Source organism: Chiloscyllium plagiosum, unplaced genomic scaffold, assembly GCF_037043375.1.
Source record: "Chiloscyllium plagiosum isolate Xiang-an unplaced genomic scaffold, Cpla_swu_hap1 HiC_scaffold_37, whole genome shotgun sequence".
Classification (NCBI taxonomy): Eukaryota; Metazoa; Chordata; class Chondrichthyes; order Orectolobiformes; family Hemiscylliidae; genus Chiloscyllium; species Chiloscyllium plagiosum.
Genome location: NW_028270175.1, coordinates 66,532,080 through 66,552,172, shown reverse-complemented (window position 1 = coordinate 66,552,172; position 20,093 = coordinate 66,532,080). Strand labels below are relative to the sequence as shown.

Genomic DNA, 20,093 nt, shown 5'->3' with positions numbered 1-20,093 from the left:
GCATGACAGCTGATTAAGTCCTTTTCAGATTGTAAATTCGACGTTTGTAAGCTCAAGAGTGATTTTGATAAATATCCTGATTCGACAGGTAAGATTATCATTTTCCCAACAGTATAATCTACAAATCTATAACTAACCTGTTTCCTTTCCATCTAAAAAAAAATCTGTTTCTCTCCACAGATGTTGCCAGGTGTAGCGGGTTTCTCTATCAATTCTCGTTTTTAGTTCAGCTTTCAAAAACCTGCATCTTTTTGATTTTTGATAATCTGGCACAAAACCAAGCATTACCAGGTTCGGACCAGTGGTCAGAAATACTGCTACCACGATATACTTGCACAATAAAACATTCATTCCCTGTCCGATAATAGAACTAATGCCATAGCAGTTCTAGTTCCAAATTCTAACTACGACATTACGCTGAATGAAGACAGACGCTCTTGCCACTTATTCTCAATGAAATGGCTTTTCCCTTTCATTTCTGATCAGTTTCACTGCAGATTGTTTTCTACTCGTCTTCAAGTTTTGCAGAATGGAAAGCCCATTTGGCCCATGGTGCAGTCTGGTTTAAAGACATTCGTCTATTCCATTCCCTGTTTCCAGCTTTGGTCCATAACCTTATGTGTTCTGATGTTTCCAGTGCAAATGGCAGTGAGGTTCTCGCTTTGATCTTAGATGACACAACAATGGGATTGAAGTTTGAAATAGTCACACTGTGTTATTACCCACGTCGTGTCTCCCACAGAAAGAGACACACAGACACATTCCCCGAGAGTGGCAGAGTTCTCAGGATTTGACCAGCTCCTTGTGCTTCACTTCAGCTGTCCACTCCAACATGCAAGTTCAACCGCCAAAAGGCAGCTTTTGGTTAAACCAAAGCCAGTTCTACAGACAATGAGAGACGTTGCTCTGAGCTAGAATTTGAAGTGGACGAAAGAAACTGTAAATTCGAAAACCCAAACCCTTCCGTTCCTGACAGACAACAGGAATGGACGAGCTCGCTGCATCCTCGCGATTTTAAATGCGAACCGACAATCCCCTAACTCGACGTCAGGCATGTTACCAATTCCGTCACTGACCCAAAAACCAGGTTTGGCTGTGACAGTTTGTCTATAGATAATGTAAACGTCCACATCAGGGAAGCAGCATTCACAAGGCGAAACATCAGCAAACATAATCACCGTCACTGTTTCACTTGGAATTCCCCACTCTATGAAACATTTCCTTTCACTGTACTTTCATATTTGAAGTTTTTTACATTCCAGAGCCTGAACTAATTCAGCGAGAAACCACTGGTCATTTCGAGCCCGTCACCCGGAATGAGGCGAGTTGAACGATGCCTTTCTTGATGCCAAATCATCAGCACGGCTCAAAACGAGCTCGTGTTAGCATCAGTCTTTACTTAACTTTCTGCAGTATATCTGCTGAACAACATCAGATTATCACAGCATTGCCTTCTTCACATTGAAACCAAGGGTGATAATATGAACCGACTTGGAAACTTGGAGAGAGAAACACTGCTGACAAAGACAATTATGACGTGAAGAGCAGGCACTAGAGTTTGTACAGGTCCGAAAGGCTTCTGCAGTATCAATGGACATCCCTGCAGACGAGTCTGATTTTGCATTGCCAGGAACAGGCTTTCGTTCCCAGTTAGGAGATGTAGATTTAATTCTCTTCTTGTGAATTATCCGAATGAAAACTAAATCCTGGCTGCACCCAGAACACACACACGGATCCTGCCAGAACAATTCAGTGATCGATCAGCATCTGTCTGGAAGGGCAATGGCAGCAAATACAAGCGAAAGCTAGCACAGCAATTACCCCTCCAAGGTTCTCGCGTTTCCCAGTCGAAAATATTTCGCTGTTCCTTCAATGTCACTACGTCTAAACCCTTGCCTCATGGCATTATGCCTGTACCCCGCAACTGAGGACATCCAGGGTTATGCAGAGTAACTCATAATCTCAATCTCTCGAGTAATTAGGGATTGACGGTGCATCCCATCACATTGAGCAATGCCTTTATCCCAGTAATACGTTTCCTAAAGCTGCAGTTTCTAAGGGAACACTTGCAAGCTATCGGGAATAAGTTGAGAAGTGGAACGGACGAGAGGAAAATGTGAAAGGCAATGATGACTGGGAGGCATGAGACAGCAAGTGAGTGAGGAGCTGATGTTGCAACGTTCAATGTCAGTGTCAGTATTTACTGACCACTATTCACTCTGACTCACACACCACTCCTTAACAATTCACCGCAATGAGCCCATTCCTCTTCGTGTGAGTTTACCTTTGCTGATATTAATGCGGTTAAAGGTGCCCAAGAGGATGGATGGATCCGCGTTATTCTGTCAGTTTAAACAGTCTAAGTTATCAGTTTACAACAAAAGTAATAAGAGATTGCCTCATCCTGTGCATTTTCAGTGGAGAATATCCAGCTTTGAACTCTTTTGCATAACCAGAGGCTGTTTTAAATTTACACCGAGTAACTGTGAAACACACAAAAAATGAGTCCGAGTTCCTGTGTTCGAATAGTCAAGTAAATGCACGCATAGTTTTGAATCGTTGAGCTTAGGCAGTCCCTCAGCCTTAGTTAGTGAAAGTTCCTGTGAAAAAACAGCCGAATATGGGATCAAATCCTGACATCTCAATGTTTATAGGTTTTTCATGAAAAACAGAGTTCCCGACTTCACCTGTGGTTCTGGTCGTGGTGGGAATTCAAATCAATGACTGGATCGAGGTTATAGTTTAAAGACAGCTCCTTCGACATCTCTGCTACGCTGCCACACAAACCCCGCAACCACGTTTTTCATGATTAGTGTTTCAGCATCGCCTCACTTCAGGCACTTACCCACACACACTTGCAATGGCCAACTTGGCGTAAGTTCGATAATATTTATGAGGATGTTGCAAGGCTTACAGTGTTTGGACTGTAGCGTAAAGCTGAATAGGATGTGAAAATTTTCCATGGAGCTTGAGGGCTGAGGGATGGGCATACAGAGGTTTATATCAATATGAAGGAGACGGTAGAGTAAATGGTCAATGAATATTTCTTCCCATGGCAGGCATGTTCAAAGCAAGGGAACACTGTTTTAAGGGGAGAGTGGTAAAATTTAAAAGGCATCTGAAGGACATTGTTTTTTTTCACACAGAAAGGTTTGCGAGTTTGGAATGAATTGTCAGATTTAGTGGTGGAGTCTGGTATACTCTCAACATTTCAAAGGCATATGGATCTGTATACAGACAGGAAAGTTGAAAAAGAATAAACGTGAAAATTTGGCAAATAGAGCGTTTGTTTACGGGCTCAGTCACTCTGAGATGCTGCTGTGGCGAACACCAGTTTGAATAGGCACTCATCACTTGGTCAGTGCGTTGGGCTAGTTTTCTGTAAGATGGTTAGATTAGATTCCCTACAGTATGGAAACCGGCCCTTCAGCGCAACTAGGCCACACCGACCCTCCAAAGAGTAACCCACCCAGACCAATTTCCCTCGAACTAATGCACTGATCATTATGGGAAAATTAGCATGTCAAATTCACCTGCCCTGCACATCTTTGGATTGTGGGAAGAAACCCACGCAGGGGCAGGGAGAATGTGCAAACTACGCACAGGAATCAAACGTGGAACACTGATGCTGTGAGGCAGCAGTGCTAACCACTGAGCCACGGTGCCGCCCTAAAAGGGGATGGAGAACGCAGCTAGCAACCCCGCAATCTCTCGCATGCAAAGCGAGTACTCTCCCATTTGAGATAACTCCCACAGGCTGCTTCGGTTAAAACCAGCAACGAATCATTTTTTTCTGGTCTTAGGCTGCCAATGACCATTCTTCTTGACACATTCCCAACTTCTCAGTGGGAGATTTTGGCTGCAGAAAATACCTCACAATTCATGTTGCTCGCGCAGCTCTCCAGCGAAACCAAACACTTGACAACTCATGAACAGAAGCAGAACTGGCAAAGAGAACCTATTTTCAGGCACACGGGCTCATGAATGCTGTCTGTCAGGCAGAGCGAGTCATCTGGGTCATGAGCTGCTCACACAAATTGCAGCGAGGCAATTCCAAATGGTGCTTTCAACGTACTGGCGCCTTAGTGCACCAATACTTCCAGGAAAGTGCTCAAGTAACATGAATCAGAACTGACTAAGAATGAACCATGAAAAGTGAAGATTACCAATTACAGTCTCGATTAGATGAGGTTAACAATTGGGCTGATGTCTCCACCGGATCGAGAGGACCAATCACCAGCCTCTCTCATCAGGACAGAAATTAAGGAAATTAGGGAAAAGTAACCAAGTTTCACATCGCAATTTCCCTCCTTTTCGCAACAACAACAGAAAACTGCGAGCGGATTCAATGTAGAACCTAATTTCACATAAACAGGGAAATAAATATCTCCATTCACTTTCAGAGAAACGGTGAAAAATGCAAATTGTCTGGAATATGAAAGATTGGCGCAGCCTGTTTTTGAGTCGCGTATTATGCTGGTGGCCTTTCGAGCTGGAGGGGAATGTGACAACTACAGCACAAGGGGAAAACATGGGCACTGACATGTTGGTTGTTTTCTGCTGTGCCACATCACAGCCGGGTTAGAAGAAATGACTGCTTTTTTTTTCTGTTCAACTTTAACAAAACTCATTCCTGCAAAACGTTGCCAGCTTAGTCCATTAGCACACGTGGCCGCGCAGGGATGCAAACACAAGCCTTCTTAAGAAGTGGAATCTGAAATCAGAATCTCAGGTTGCTCAGCCACGCGAGCACACAGACCAAAACCGGAAACCCAAGAGCATGTACCTGATGATACCCTGCAGCATACTCACAGCAACTGCACCAGTCCTGCAGAATAAGCGGTGGGAAGGAATTGCTCTATCTGAGCGGTCGTGCTTGTTGTTCTCATCAGCAAATCTGGCTTTGAATTTGCTAGCCCATATCTGCTGCCATGCTGAAACGGAATGCAATTCCGATTAGTCGCTGTGTGAAACTTTGTTCATTTTCTCTCCTCAGATAAAGTGATCACTGGAGATGATGAATTCTGCTCCTGCCAGAAACGCCGACTCTCCTGCTGCACGGATGAACTGAAAAACTGGTTTAGCACTGTAATCCGAGAATGGCAGAACACGTAGCAAGATTATTCGAAACCCAGAGCCAATAAGAGTTCCAACTTTCCTTTTATTTCTTCATAATAGTGCATTATCCAGCAGAGCCATGAGCAACTGCCACCTGGCTGCAAGCTGAGTTGGAAACCTATGTGGCAATCAAGGACATGCGACTCACTTATTGTCGGTAAATCAAACACTTCTCACTTTGAGGTGTACAAAAATTAGTTTCTATACATATTCAGGGAAGGTCAAAGGCGATCTGAGATGTCAAAGAGGTGGTCACTGTTCATGATTGCTCTTTGTTCGAGTTGTGAAAAGGTTTCCCGCTTTAGTCGCATTCACGTTTCTTGTTGATGACTGAATTAGACAGAAGGTGTTTCACCAGAGCTGCACTTGACTTGCATTCCTCTCCCTCGCTGTCATACTTTCCTGGAACTCTAGGAGAACAAGAAAACAAAATACATACTGCGTCATTCGGCAGCGTGTCTGTGATTTCCTCATTTTCAGTGACAACAAGGCTTAGACTTCAGGCCACACAGTAATATTATTACCAGTATGAGAACAAGAGTCGATAGTTCATCTGTGCCTGTAAATCTTTTCATTCCCGTGGTTGACTGAATGAACTGTATGCGTGTCTGCTGCTTCGAAACTCGAATATGTGAACTGCTCCAAACTATGATTGAGGATTTCTGCTTTTGGTTGACACACGTTGAGAAACGCCAGACAGCGTTCAAATGAAGCTTTCAGAGCACATTTTCGGATGCATTTGACAGAGATTAACATCATGAATCCAGTGTTCGCTGTGACAGAAGGAAATGAATGCTCTCCTTGTTACTGATCCTGGCCACCTTCGCATGTCAAGCAAATGCGGTACTGTTGTTACAGAAAGGATCCGTGCCCGGTAACTGTGTCCTTAAAGAGGACATGATTGAAAAAATAAAGAATACCATGTTGAAATATCCAAGAAATATTGGCTGAAACGGCGCAGACAATTTTCCCTGCAGCGCCAAGACAGAGGAACATATGTAACGGCACTCTTAAACAGGATGGCCAGCAGTGATATAGACATCACCACATATGAAGGACCACTGCTAATAGAAATTTGAAAATGAAATTCACGCAGCAGGTATTCGGAATTATATTCTTTTCACCGCTACAGTAGTATTGGGCGAGTAAATTCAAAACAAGGTTTGCTGATGAGAATGCAATAAAGCCCCATCGATCATGATATGAAAGACTGTCACCCGGAAAGAGGGAACAACAATGTTTCTTCTAAGCTTTGTACTGGGCCACTTTCGCACAAACTGATACTGCTACTCTCCAGAAAAGATCAGGGCCCGCGACATGCACTCTTAGAAATGGTGACCATCAGTGCTGGAAACTCCCTGCATATTCAGAACAAGGAAGAATACATATCGAATAAAAGCGTAGATGGCAATAAATTGGACTTGTATTCCCTTTCATCACGACAGCTAGAATTTGCGGGGATATACAGAGTAAGGTTTACTGACCAGGTCAGAAAGCAATTACCACCACATATCTTGACACACAAGCCTATCTTTCTTTCTGTCCATTTTTTGTTTTGAAGCGCCGATCCTTTCCGGAGGAGATGAAGATGATTACTGCTCCCCCGCAGGATCACAGTGGGGCCAGAGAGCCGATGCAGCTGCTCAGAACAGTTCGTGTTTGCCAGAATCACTGAAACTGAGATTGATGACACGGAGACACGGTGTAACAGCTGCCAACACATGTGGAGGGTTTTGGGACGGATTAGGACCCACTCTGGGTAAAAGACTGGATCCTAAGACTGGGGAGTAAGTGTTCAGGTAGAGGACTGGAGAATGGAGTTAAGAACGATATTAGCCAAGATCGAATGGCGGAGCAGACTAGATATTCTGAAAGCGCTAACCGTCCTCCTATGTCTTCCAATCTCTGGCCATCTGGTATCTAAGGAAATAGAAACAGAGTTATTTGTTCAGTTGGAAGTCCTGGGCAAAGTGAGAGATAGAACAAGCATGATACAATTTTAGAGACTGGGAAAATGTTTGGAGAGGAAGCAATGAAAGTGAAGCTGAATATAAAGTTTGAAGTCAGGACATATTCAATAAGAAGGAAGTTTGTAGAAAGACAGAGGGACATGAAGATGGAAAAAGAAGTGTCACCAGTCCCGAAATCTCATTCGGTTTTCATTTTCAAGATGCGACCGGACCTGCTGAGATTTTCCAGCAATTTCATTTGTTGATTCTGAAACAGAAGATGGGAGTGATCCTGGACCAATCAGCTCTCTCATGTTCTGGGAATATTTGACTTACCCGTTCGATCAGATCACGTCTGTCCCACACTGAAACCTCAGAATCCTTCCCCACCCCCATCCTCGTTACTGGCGCTAAACTGTTCATTACATAAACTTACATGAGCACACAACAAGAACAATTGCAAAATGTACAGGGAGAGCTCCGTTCCGTTCCATCAGCACATTTTGAATCAGTTAATTGTCGTTCAGGGCCCATGAGACATTAAGCCGTCTCTGTCAGACCACTAACAAATGGCCATTCGCGTTCTGTGTCTTTGAACACTTTGGTTGGTGCACGGATGTAGTGGAATCTCATGTTGTAAAATGGACATCATTCATAACATTTTCAGCTGCACTGATAAACTTGTCTCTGGCGCTTCCAGTAAAGTGCAGACAGTTTTCACTCAGAAACCGACATGTGATCAAAGCAGGAGGACATATGTGTCTATGAAAGCAACAAGAATGCTCCACCAGCATTGGCTTGCAATTCCGCATGTGGAACGAAGAGCTGGAACTCGATTAAACAGTGAAAACGCCTATTATGGGGCTTGGACGCACGACTCTCTGATTAAACACCTCACATTGCACCGAACTGAGATATCCAGGGTTGGCACACGATGAATTAGTTTGCTATTTCATTCTGAGCATAATTCACCTGGCACAACAATTTGCAAAGATCCAGCTCGTTCCTCCCAATCACAAAGAACATCATTCACATCTTTCACTTTTGTTATTTCTTCAAAACATTACAATCTATTTAACACTTGTCCCGGCATTTAAGATTCAACCCGAATATTTTCATATGAAGTGATTTCCAGTCACTCTGGCAGCAGTAAATCAGTCGGAAAATTACCTTAGGAAACCCAACCATTTCTGTTTACAGTATTAGGAATTTCCCATCTGCTGACAAGACAGAGTCCTCACAATCAACATTTTCTTTGTTCTTCCGGCCTAAAACGTTTACCACTTCTTATTTTCAAGATAGGAGTTTTGTTTATACCACGTTCCAAGAACAGGAACAACCTTCCAATCTCCTGAATTTTCAATTTAAAATGGAAGTTTTGTTCCTTTCCCACGGGAAGAGCAGTTAATGAGAAAGGAGTTTCCACGACCTGTGTCCCAGGGTTTGGCAGGAAGCCCTGATTGAAGCTGCAGTGGCCGCTTTCAGTTGGCATCGGCGGTTTGGAGAACATGGTGTCGTATTCTGCTGCGTGTAAACGTCTTGCTCCCTGTGGACTCGGGGTGAATCATGGATGAGATTTCGGAACAACACTGCCTTCCAGTCTCTGGTCATCTGCTATCTAAGGAAATAGAAACAGAGTTATTTGTTCAGTTCGAAGTCCTGGGCAATGTGAAAGATGGAACAGTTCTGATACAAAATCGGAGACTGGGAAAATGGTTGGAAAGGAAGTAATAAAAGAGAAGCTGAATATAAAGTTGGAAGTCAGGAGACATTCAATAACAAGGAAGAGTGTGCAAACGCAGGTGGAGATGCACATGGAAAAGGAGTGTCACTAGTCCTGAAGTCTTAAATCGATTTATATTTCCAAGATGCTACCAGCATTTTCCAATAATGTCATTTGTTGGTTTAGTAAGAGAAGATGGCAGTGATCCTGGACCAAACAGCTCTCCCGTGCGCTGGGGATATTTGACTTACTGTGTCTATGTCCCACACTGAAACCTCACGATCCTGCCGCACCTCCACCCTCGTTACTGACAATATACTGTTCATACGTTAAACACAAGAAGCACAATTGCAAAACGTTGAGGGAGAGTTCCCTTCGGTTTCCATCAGAACAATCTGAATCACTAAAAACTGGTTCAGAACCCATGTGACATTGATCCGTCTCTGTCAGACCCCTAGCAAGTGGCCATTCGCTTTCTGTGCCTTTGAACACTTTGGGTGGTGCACGGTTGGTTTGGAACCTTACGTTTTGAAACGGACATCATTCATCGTATTTTCGGCTGCACTGATAAAGTTGTCTCTGGTGTCTCCAGTAAAATGGAAACAGTGTTCACTCAGAAACCGACGTGTGATCAAAAGCAGGCGGACAGATGTGTCAATGAAAGCAGCAAGAACATTCCCCTGCGAAGGGTTGCAATACTGCACGTGGAAAGAAGAGCCGGAATTGTATTTAGCGGTGAAAGCGCCCATTGTGAGGCTTGCACCCACCAACCACAGATTAAGCATCTCACACTGCACCGACTGAGCTAACCAAGCACGGTGGACTGTGGATTAGTTTACTATTACATTGCGAGCATAATTCATCAGCACTTTGTTAGGATCCAGTTCATTCCACTTAATCACAATATCATTCACACCTTTCACTTCAGTTATTCCTTCAATGCATTACAATCTATTCAGCACTTGTCCCGGGATTTAAGGTTCAACCTTAATATCTTCATATTTTTACCCTCACCTTTATATCGCTGATGTGATTTCCAATCACTCCAATCGCTTTTGATCACACGTCGGTTTCTGAGTGAACACTGTTTCCATTTTACTGGAGACACCAGAGACAACTTTATCAGTGCAGCCGAAAATACGATGAATGATGTCCGTTTCAAAACGTAAGATTCCAAACCAACCGTGCACCACCCAAAGTGTTCAAAGGCCGTAAATCAGTCGGGACGTTACCTAAGGAAATCCAATCATTTCCGTTTACAGTGTTGGGCATTTCCTATCTGCTGACGAGACAGAGTCGTCTCAATCAACACTTTCTTTGTTATTTCTACCTAAAACCTTTTACCACTTCTTATTTTCAAGGCAGGAGTTTTATTTATAACACGTTCCAAGAACTGGAGCAACATTCCAATGTCCTGAAGCCCTTTCCAATTTAAAGTGAAAGTTTTTCTCCTTTCTCACGGAAAGAGCTGTTACTAAGGAGGGAGTTTCCACGAGTTGTTTCCCATGGCTTGGCAGAAAGTCGCTGATTGAAGCTGCAGTGGCCGCTCTCTGTTGGCATCGGGAGCTTGGAGAAAGTGATGTCGTATTCTGCTGCGTGTAAACGTCTCACTCCCTGCGGACTTGGGGTGAATCATGGATGAGTTTTCCCGGTTCCAATACATGGTCGGGGTGAATGCTTGTGCTGAAATATTTGAGGCTTATTCCCTGGGTGGGCTCGAACCACCAACATTTCAGCCAACTGCGCTAACCATTTGACATACAGAAACTGGCAACGCAGATATCCAAAAGCAAAACTATCGACGGGATATGAGGATACGTCGGACAGCAGGAACTTGCGTTGTTTTCAGAGACGGTCGCTGATTTTATCACCGAGAGGGTAAGCACACTGAGGAGCTGCAAACACTCAAATTAAAAGGCATCCACACATGCTCAGTTCTCTCGCATACATCTCCACATAGTAGCTCACTTACGATGCTGGTATTTGAAGCCACGATTCGATAGAAACTGAAGCTTAAAATCCAGCATCTTAAAACCCTCGATCCCGCTACAACACAAAAGCCCACACTCAGAATTTTTATGACTAGTGTTTCAGCATCGATTCACTTCAGGCACTTAGACCTCGCAGATTATGTAATGAAATTGGCGTAATTTAAGAAGAAAGACCAAAGAAAATGTACAGACAAGGAACAGGCCCTTCATCCATTCAAGCCTGAGCCGATCCAAATCTACTGTTTAAACCTGTCACCCAATTCCTAAGCACCTGTATCCCTCTGCTCCCCACCTACTCATGCATCTGTCCAGACGCATCTTAACTGTATCTACCGTGATTACCTCTCCCGTCTCTGCTGGGAACGCGTTCCAGACACCCACCACCCACTGTATCCCTCTTAAACTTTTCACCACTCATCTTGAAAGCGTGACCTCTCGGTATTTAATCGTTCAATCTGGGACATAAAACTTTTCTCTATCTATCCTGTCTGTACCCTTCATGATTTTGTAAACCTCAAAAAGGTCCCACTCAAACTCCTTGTTTCTAATGAAAACAAACCTAACCTACTCAACCTCTCTTCCTAGATTGCACCTTCCATACGAGGCAACATCCGCTTAAACCTTTTACGCGCCCTCTCCAAAGCGTCCACATCCTTTTGGTAATGTGGCGACCAGAAATTTGCACAGTATTCTAAGTGTGGGCAGACCAATGTATTGTTCAATTTTAACATGACCTGCCCGCCATTTTATTCAATACCCCATCCAATGAAGCCAAGCATACTATATGCCTGCTTGACCACTCTATCCACCTGTGCAGCAACCTTCAGTGTATAATGGACCTGTACTCACAGATCTCTCTGTCCATCAAGTTTTTTTTCTCCCGAAGTTCTTCCTTCATTGTATAACCCCATCTAGAATTAAACTGACTGAAATGCGTCACCTCACATTTGTTTGGTTTGAACTCCAGCTGCCACTTTTCCGCTCAACTTTCCAGTATCCTCCTGTATTCTTTAACAGTCACTTATACTTTCTGTTAGTCCAGAAATGTTCGTGTCATCTGCAAACTTTCTGATAATTCCAACAGTGCTCTCTTCCAGAACATTTATCTATATCACAAACAACAGTGGCCACAACACTGACCCCTGTGGAGTACTACTGGTCATCTTTCTCCATTTCCAGAAACTCCATTCAACTGCCACTCTCTGTCTCCTATTGCTCAACTAATTCTTTATCCACCTGTCTAGAACACCCTGCACACCATGTTACTTTACGTACTGTATTTGGTTACCATGGGGAACCTTATCTAACTCCTTACTGTAGTGCATGTATATGACATCAACAGCCTTTCCTTCATCTATCAACTTGGGCACTTTCCCAAAAAACTCTATGCCTCTCACTGATATGCACATTATTTTCTAAATATGAATAGATCTTATCTCTCAGTACCTTCTCCAGCAACTTTCCCAACACTGATGTTAGGCCCATTGTTCTGTAGTTATCCGGAATATCCCTATTATCCTTCTTGTACAGTGGACAATATGAGTAACGTTCCAGTCGGCCAGAACCTCACCTGTGCTGAAGTTCGCCACGAAGATATCTGTCAGGGCCCCAGCTATTTCCTCTCTCACCTCACTCAGGAACCAGGGATAGATCCCATCCGTTCCTGGGGATTAGTCCACAATAATTACCCCTAGCTTGCCCAACACAGCTTCCCTACTTAAGTCAACATGATCCAGACTAATCAAATGTCTTACTCTAGACTCAATATTCATCATATTCCTCTCTTCAGTGAACACTGATGCAAAATAATTATTCAGAATCATACCCAGTCTCTCAGATTCGACATACACCCTTCCTTTATTTTCCTTTAGTAGACCAATCCTTTCTCTGGTTACCCGCTTGCTTCTTATATATGAATAATAGGCTTTAGGATTCTCCTTAATTGTGCTAGCGTGAAGTTGTTTCATGACCCCTTTTAACCCCTTTGATTCCTCATTTAAGACGTGTCCTACTCTTCTCATGTTCCTCGAGGGACCATTATGTTCTTAGCTGCCGAGGCGTTATGTATGCTTCCCTTTTCCTCTTGGCGAGTCGTACAATTGTCCTGTCATCAACAGTTCACGAATATTGTCTTTCAAATCCTATGCCTTCAACGGGACATGCCTCTCCTGCACTATATTTAACCTATCTTTGAAAGCCTGCCACATATGAACTGTGGACTTTCCTACAAATAGATGTGTCCAATCCACATTTCCGACCTCCTGCATAATTTTGATATAATTGGCCCAGGATAGTACTCTTTCCTCAGGACCACTCTCATCTTTGTCAATGAGTATTCTAAAACTTACAGGATATTGGACACTTCCCAAAGAAATCACCCACGGCAACTGCTATCGCCAGCCCTGGCTTATTCCCCAATATCAGTTCCAATATGGCCTATTCTCTCCTCAGACTATTGCTTTACCGCCGCAGAAAACTCACCTGGAGGCTCTTACAAATGGTATACCATCCAGACCTCTGACGCTAAGGGTATCCTGGACAATGTTGGGAAAACGGAAATCTCCAATCAAAACTAAAGAATTGCCTCTACGTCTTTCCATGATCTGTTTAACTATGTTTTTTTTACACCTCACGCTCACTGTAATACAGCCCCAAAAATCTAACCTCACCCTTCTTATTTCACTGCTCCATCCATAGTGTCTCACGAACCAAGCCTTACATGGTGTCTTCCTTTCGCACAGCCATGATATCATCTCTGACCAGCAATGCAATTCCTTCCCCTTTTTCTTCCCTCCCTGTCCCATCTGAAGCATCTATATCCAAGAACATTTGGTTGCCAACCATGCCCTTCCTTCAACTAAATCTCTGTGATCGCTATAACGTCATATTCCCCGGCATCAACCTAAACCCTATGTTCATCTGTCTATACTCCATGCATTAAAGTAGATGCATTTCAGGCCACCAGTTCTTTTGCATTCATCTGCTCTCTGCCCATTTTTAATGTTATCTTCCTGATTCTTAGCGTTTCCAGTTTCCACCGCACTGCCGACTTGTTTAATCTTGTGGTTCCCAGCGCCCTGCCACATTAGTATAAAACCTCCCCAACAGAAGTAGCAAAAACTCCCGAAAGGACATTCGTTCCCGTCTGGTTCAGATGTAGATCGTCAATTTTCTCATAGTCCCACATTGTCCAGAACTGGTCGCACAGTCCAACAAATCTGAAACCCGCCCTACAGCACCATTCCTCAAGTCACGTGTTCATCGTGCCTTTTTTTATTCATTTCTACGCTGGCAGTCACATGGCACCAGCAGTAATCCCGAGATTACTGCCTTTGAGGTCCTCCTTTTTAATTTCTCTCCTGGCTCCCTGAATTCTCCCTGCAGGTCCTCATCTCGTGCCTGTATGCACCAAGACAACTGGCTGTTCACAATCCCCTTTTCGAATGATCTTCAGCCGATGGGCGACATCCCTGGTCTGAGCACCTGGGAGGCAACATAACTCTCCAGAATTGCTGATGCTCCACAGTGAGTCCACCCGCAGCTCCAGAGTGACCACGCGGTCAAGCAAGTGCTGCAGCTGGACACACTTCTTTCAAGTGTCCGTTTCGAAAACCTTTACAAGGATTTGCAAGGTTTGCACTGCTTGGACGTGAGAACGAAACTGAATAGGCTTCGTCAGATTCCCAGGAGCTTCAGGGCTTAGATATGGCCTCTCAGAAGCTTATAAAATCATGAGGAAGACAGACAAAGTAAATCGCCGGGGAGCACTTTTTCACAAGACACGCGAGTTCAAATCTACATAGCAAACGTTTAATGTGAGAGAGGAAAAATTTAAAAGGGATGTGAGGGACACATGTTTTTCACACAGAACTTTTCTGTGTGTGGAATGAATTGCCACATTTAGTGGCAGAGTCTGGTGCACTCACAACATTTCAAAGGCATCTGAATGGGTGAATAGACAGGAAGACCTCGGAGAGGTAAGGCACAAATATTGTGAGATATGTATGGATTAATTTCGGTTATCTGTTTAGCAAGGGCAAGTTGGCTCGCGGGATTTGTTTCCATGCTCGACAACTCTGAGATGCTCCAGCCACCGGCAACGGTTTGAATACACCATTTGCAAAAAAAAAACGCATGATGTTTGTTACTCAGTCAGCGAGTTTGGCTATTTTGTTTGGAGGGTGGATGGGCCCAACCGATCCAGAGATGAAGGTTTTCCGGATATTTGCTGCCAATGACCATTCTTCTTGACACTTTCCCAAGTTCGCCATCAAAGATTTTGGCTAAAGAAAAATAACTCACATATCGCATTACCCACTTTCCTCTCCAGCGAATCCAAAACCTGACAGCTCTTAACGTGGAACAGAATCAGAACTGAAAAGGCAGTACCATGATCAGACACACCGAGGCTTAAGTGCTGTCTGTGATGCACTGTGAGTCGTCTCTAACATGAACCGCTCGCACAAGTAACAGCGAGGCAATTCCAAACCTACTGGAGAAAGTGCTCAAGTATCATAAAACAAAACAGAACAACAACGAACCAATAAAAGTGAACATTTCCAATTGTATCCGTGATTAAATTAGGCCATCAATGCCCCGGTGATCACCTTTCTCCCTCATCAGGACAGGATTGAAGGAAATGAAAGTATAGCAACGTTTCACATCGCGATTGCCCACCTTTTCACCACAGCATCAAATAACGTCGAACAGATTCAATGCAGGATCTTCTTTCGAAATAACGGTGAAATAACTATGTCTATTCACTTTCAGAATAAACGGGGAACAACACAAGTTGTCTGAAATATGAATATCCAACATAGACTACTTGGGTTACAGATTCTACTGATGCACAGACTTTCATATGAAAAGGTACCTTGGGTGATTGCCCTACACCCAGAAATCTTCTGGCTACCTTCTGTTTGCCCTGTCACATTAACCTTGTGCTGCTCTAAGCGAATTTGCAGTTCTTGCCATTTGTCCGTATTGCTACTAGGGATAGCTGGTCGTGGCAACTCGTGACTGCCACACAAATTCTTTGCCAAAATTGGATTGTCCCGCAACGTGATCCGCAGTGCACGAACTTCGCAACGAGGATATGCCACGCGGCAAGTTACAAAACACGCTTCCATTTATTAAAGTCAGTTTCTTGAAACTGACAACCAGATTCCTCCTTCACTCGGAATTATGACAACACATAAACCAACAGCCTCTCTCAGAGACAAGCGACCAATGCCCATCTTGTGCCGGACAAACGTCGTTGACAAGATTGCACGCAGGGACTGCACAGAAAACTATAGAGGAGAAGCAGACAGACGACCATCGAGCTGCATTCATGCAGTTCTGTTACCCTGTAAACCCCATGCACAGCTGTTCCATGCAGGTACACACAGGGCACTGAGTGTCTCTGACTCCGGGACTTGGAACTCGGATTATATGACCGTCTGCAGCACTGGTTACTTCCTTGTGTGAAGTAACTCCCGATGGAACATATGTAAAACACGATAGCTGATTGAGAAAAACGTCCAAAATAGTACCCAAGAGACGTATTTCTGTTGTGTTTCTGGTCCTGTTCCTGACATGACATCCAGCATTGTACTTATTGTGTGCTTCCTGACGATTCGGTGGATGCTTCCGTGATTGCATTGTGGGCAGTAATCTGCGTTTTAGCTGCAATTACGTGCGTTTGAAACCCAGGACCACCTGCCTCTATTCTGTTTTCTTCTTCACATGCGCAATTGCAACACAGTAAACGATCAATTAATATTGGAAAATGACATACACAGGCGTGTGAAAAGCCCAGTTTCCGTGGCAATTATGCAATGGTTAGAGATTACATTGATTCAGGAGATATAGATGGAAAATGTGTTTGGGTAGAGATGAGGAACATTGAGGAAAGAGGAAACCAGCCGGTGTAGCTTACAAGAACATTAACAGTAACCACAGTGTAAAAAAAAAACGTACAGGAAAAATACCGCCTGTGAATGCTAAAAGAAGGCAAGAATTATGGGAGACATTCATTTCCCTTCTTCCACTCCTGTTTGAATTGTAAAGAAACTTTGAAGAAAAACAATCGAAAAGTCAGAAATGCAACATCGAACAACGTGCGTCATACCTTGGCCATTGATTACCGTAGATTAGAATACTTACAATATGGAAACAGGACCTTCGGCCCAGCAACTCCACACCGACCCGCCCCAGCCCAAATGCATTCCTCTCCATTCAGCACGGCCATGTCACCTAACCGGTACATTTTTGGACTATGGGACAAAACCAGAGCAAGTGCACGCAGCCACGGGGAGAATGTGCAAACTCCACACATTCAGTTGCATGAGGCGGGAATTGACCCTGACTCTGTGGCATTGTGAAACAGCAGCACTCACGTTGATGTCAGGGTTAGATGGGACTTATTTGCCGTCTTTTATAAGGAAAAATCTCTTTCATTGTGAGCATCTGGAAAGACCAGCTCCTTCGCCAGAAAAAGAAATGAATATGTCACTAGCCTTGGATTGTTTCATGTCCAAGAACACTCAGATCAATACCTCTCTTGTTCAGCTCTGCTGATCATGTTTGCAAAGAGATCTAGCAAATTGCCAAAGTGGGATTGTCCTTTCAATCAATAATTTTGACTCAGTTTGGCTGCAAATATCTTTTCCTAACTTTGTGTTTTTCTTCCTTTACATTGGTGTCTCGCACCTTACAATTGACAGCAGAGGTGGGAGAGGAGAATAGAAGCATTTAGCTCATCAAGTCAACGGTAGCTTTCAATGAGATCACGGCTGATTTGGTCAAAGCTCAACCCACCCCAGCTGTCTGTAGTCATGGCCGAGTGCTTCAGGCGATGGATTAGAAATTCATTGGGGTTTCCCCACGTAGGTTCGAATCATGCAGATTACGTTATGAATGCGTTCCTGCTGGTACAATTTTCGCTCAAAGTTCAGAAAAACTATTTTGTGAACCAGGCCGGTAATTTGATTAGACTTGGGAAACTCGAGTTCTTCATCAGAAATGTTCCATATGTAAAACATTATCTCTGTTTTTCTTTCCAGATACACTGCTCGACACATCGGGTTTCTGCAGCTGTTATTGAACGTCCTGAGCAGAAGTGCTGCTTTTCATTAGATTCGTTTAATCCCTGTCCACTGTTCTCTGACTCGGGTCAGTGGCAACACTTCCTCCTGCTCGTCAAAGTGCTCATTTCCCACCGCTCCCTCTCACATCATTACAAACAACCGCAGGAAATCGCCACTTAACCATCTTTGTTCCAAAGTGAAACTCATCAGCCTCGGGAATCTCTCCACCAAACGGGACTTCTCAACCCTGGACATGGTGCAAGCCAGAGGATTGTGAAGAGATACTGTGAAAATATTGTCAGTTGGCAGTTGAAAAAATGTTTAGGAAGCAAACCATATAATTTAGGCTCCAGCTTTGTAAATCTTGAGAAACTCTTTGGGAAATGGAATCAGAGGAGAATGAATAAGTGTGAACTGTCGGACCGAGTAGAGGACGGGACATTGACTCTGATGTTCTCGGGACAGGAACTGATCTGAGACATTGAAATAATTCTCGCTCACGTACATGAGGAATGCAAACTTCATCTGGACTCTGGGACAATGAAAAACTCTGGAACACTCAAGATAATATCCAAATATTGACTGAGATCACTACAGTACGAGTACTATAGATGAGTCATTTTTTGCCCAGTGTGTGCAGGAGGGCTTCCTGACACAGTACGTAGACATGCCTTCAAGGGACGAAGCCACTTTCGATTTAGTACTGGGTAACGAGCCTGGCCAGGTTTTAGATTCGGAAGGAGGTGAGCACTTTGGAGACAGCGATCACAATTCTCTCAGGTTTACTTTCGTGATCGAAAGGGATAGGTGTACTCCACGGAGCAAGAGTTTCAGCTGGTGGAAGGGAAATTACGATGCAATGAGGTAAGATTTAGGAAGCGTAGAATGCGGTAGGAAACTGCAGGGGGTGAGCACATTAAAATGTAGAGCTTATTCAATGAAAAGCTCCTGTGTGTCCTAGATAACTATGTACCTGTTAGGCAGGGAGGAAGATATAGAACGCGTGAGCCGTGGTTTACTAAGGAAGTGGAATCCCTGGTCAAGAAGAACAAGAAGTCTTATGTTAGGACAAAATGTGAAAACTCAGTTAGAGCGCTCGAGGGTTCCAACGATATCAGGAGAGACCGAAATAGAGAGCTGAGAAGAGCCAGGAGGAGACATGAGAAGTTGTTGGCAGATAGGATCAGGGTTAACCCTAAGGCTTTCCATAAGTATGTCAGGAATAAAAGAATGACGAGAGTTAAATTGGGGACAATCAAGGATAATAGTGGGAAGTTGTGTGTGGAGTCCGAGGAGATAGGGGAAGCACTAAATAAATATTTTTCGACAGTGTTCGCTATAGAAAATGAAAGTGTTGGCGAGGAAGATACAGAGATACTTGCGCGTAGACTAGAAGAGATTGAGGTTCACAAGGAAGAGATATTAGAAATACTGCAGAGTGTGAAAATAGATAAGTCAGCTGGGCCGGATGGGATCTATCTGATGTTGTTTAGCAAATGCACTGCAGGAAGGTACAAATCAACCTGATGCTAACAACGGCTCGTTTTGAGCCGCTAATTTGCAGTGAATTGGCGGCGCCAATAAAAGATGTCAGGCATCTCGTCTAATTCCACATCCTGAGCTCGAAATGACCGGAGGTCTCTCGCTGAGTATCTGCAGGGTATTGCTTGGACGACACCATGACACTTTTTCACTGGAGTGGATCATGAAATCGCGTCGTGACTGTGAATAAAACGATGGAAACTTCCAGCAGAGAAGGAGGCGACCCTGAAGCAGGCAGCTGAGGACAAATGTTTCTCCTTTGCCAGTGAAAGGCACTGCTTCACAAATTGGAAACTTCGAAGTGAAGCAATGTTGGCGATTATCTTCGCTGCTTGTTCACCTTTTTAATTCTGATTCCGTGAAAGTCCATGGCATTACATATCGACATTCTGCCAACGCTCGGTTTGTCTCTTGGGCCAGTGGCGTAATGGATAACGCGTCTGACTTCGGATCAGAAGATTGTAGGTTCGAGTCCTACTTGGCTCGGGGGGAATGTTTCACTTTGATCCGTGGTCGACGTTGACGCTCCCCTGTGAAGTCCTGGCGGGACGTCGCCTCTGTGCTTTCACATTTAAATCTTGCATTTGTCCTATTGTCCATTTCAAATTCCAGCTCTCCACAACGGACACCTCCATCAGTTTGGGGGTGTCTCCCTCTGTAGGTGAAAATGAGCATGAGTTCATCAAAAGAGTAACAATTC

At 43.9% G+C, this 20,093-nt stretch overlaps 1 non-coding gene across 1 annotated transcript; it reads left to right on the top strand.

Moving 5' to 3' along the window:
* The first annotated feature begins 19,806 nt into the window (after positions 1-19,806).
* On the top strand, positions 19,807-19,879 carry trnar-ucg (transfer RNA arginine (anticodon UCG)). Its single transcript has one exon. It is a non-coding gene; the product is annotated as a tRNA-Arg (tRNA).
* The last annotated feature ends 214 nt before the right edge of the window (positions 19,880-20,093 follow it).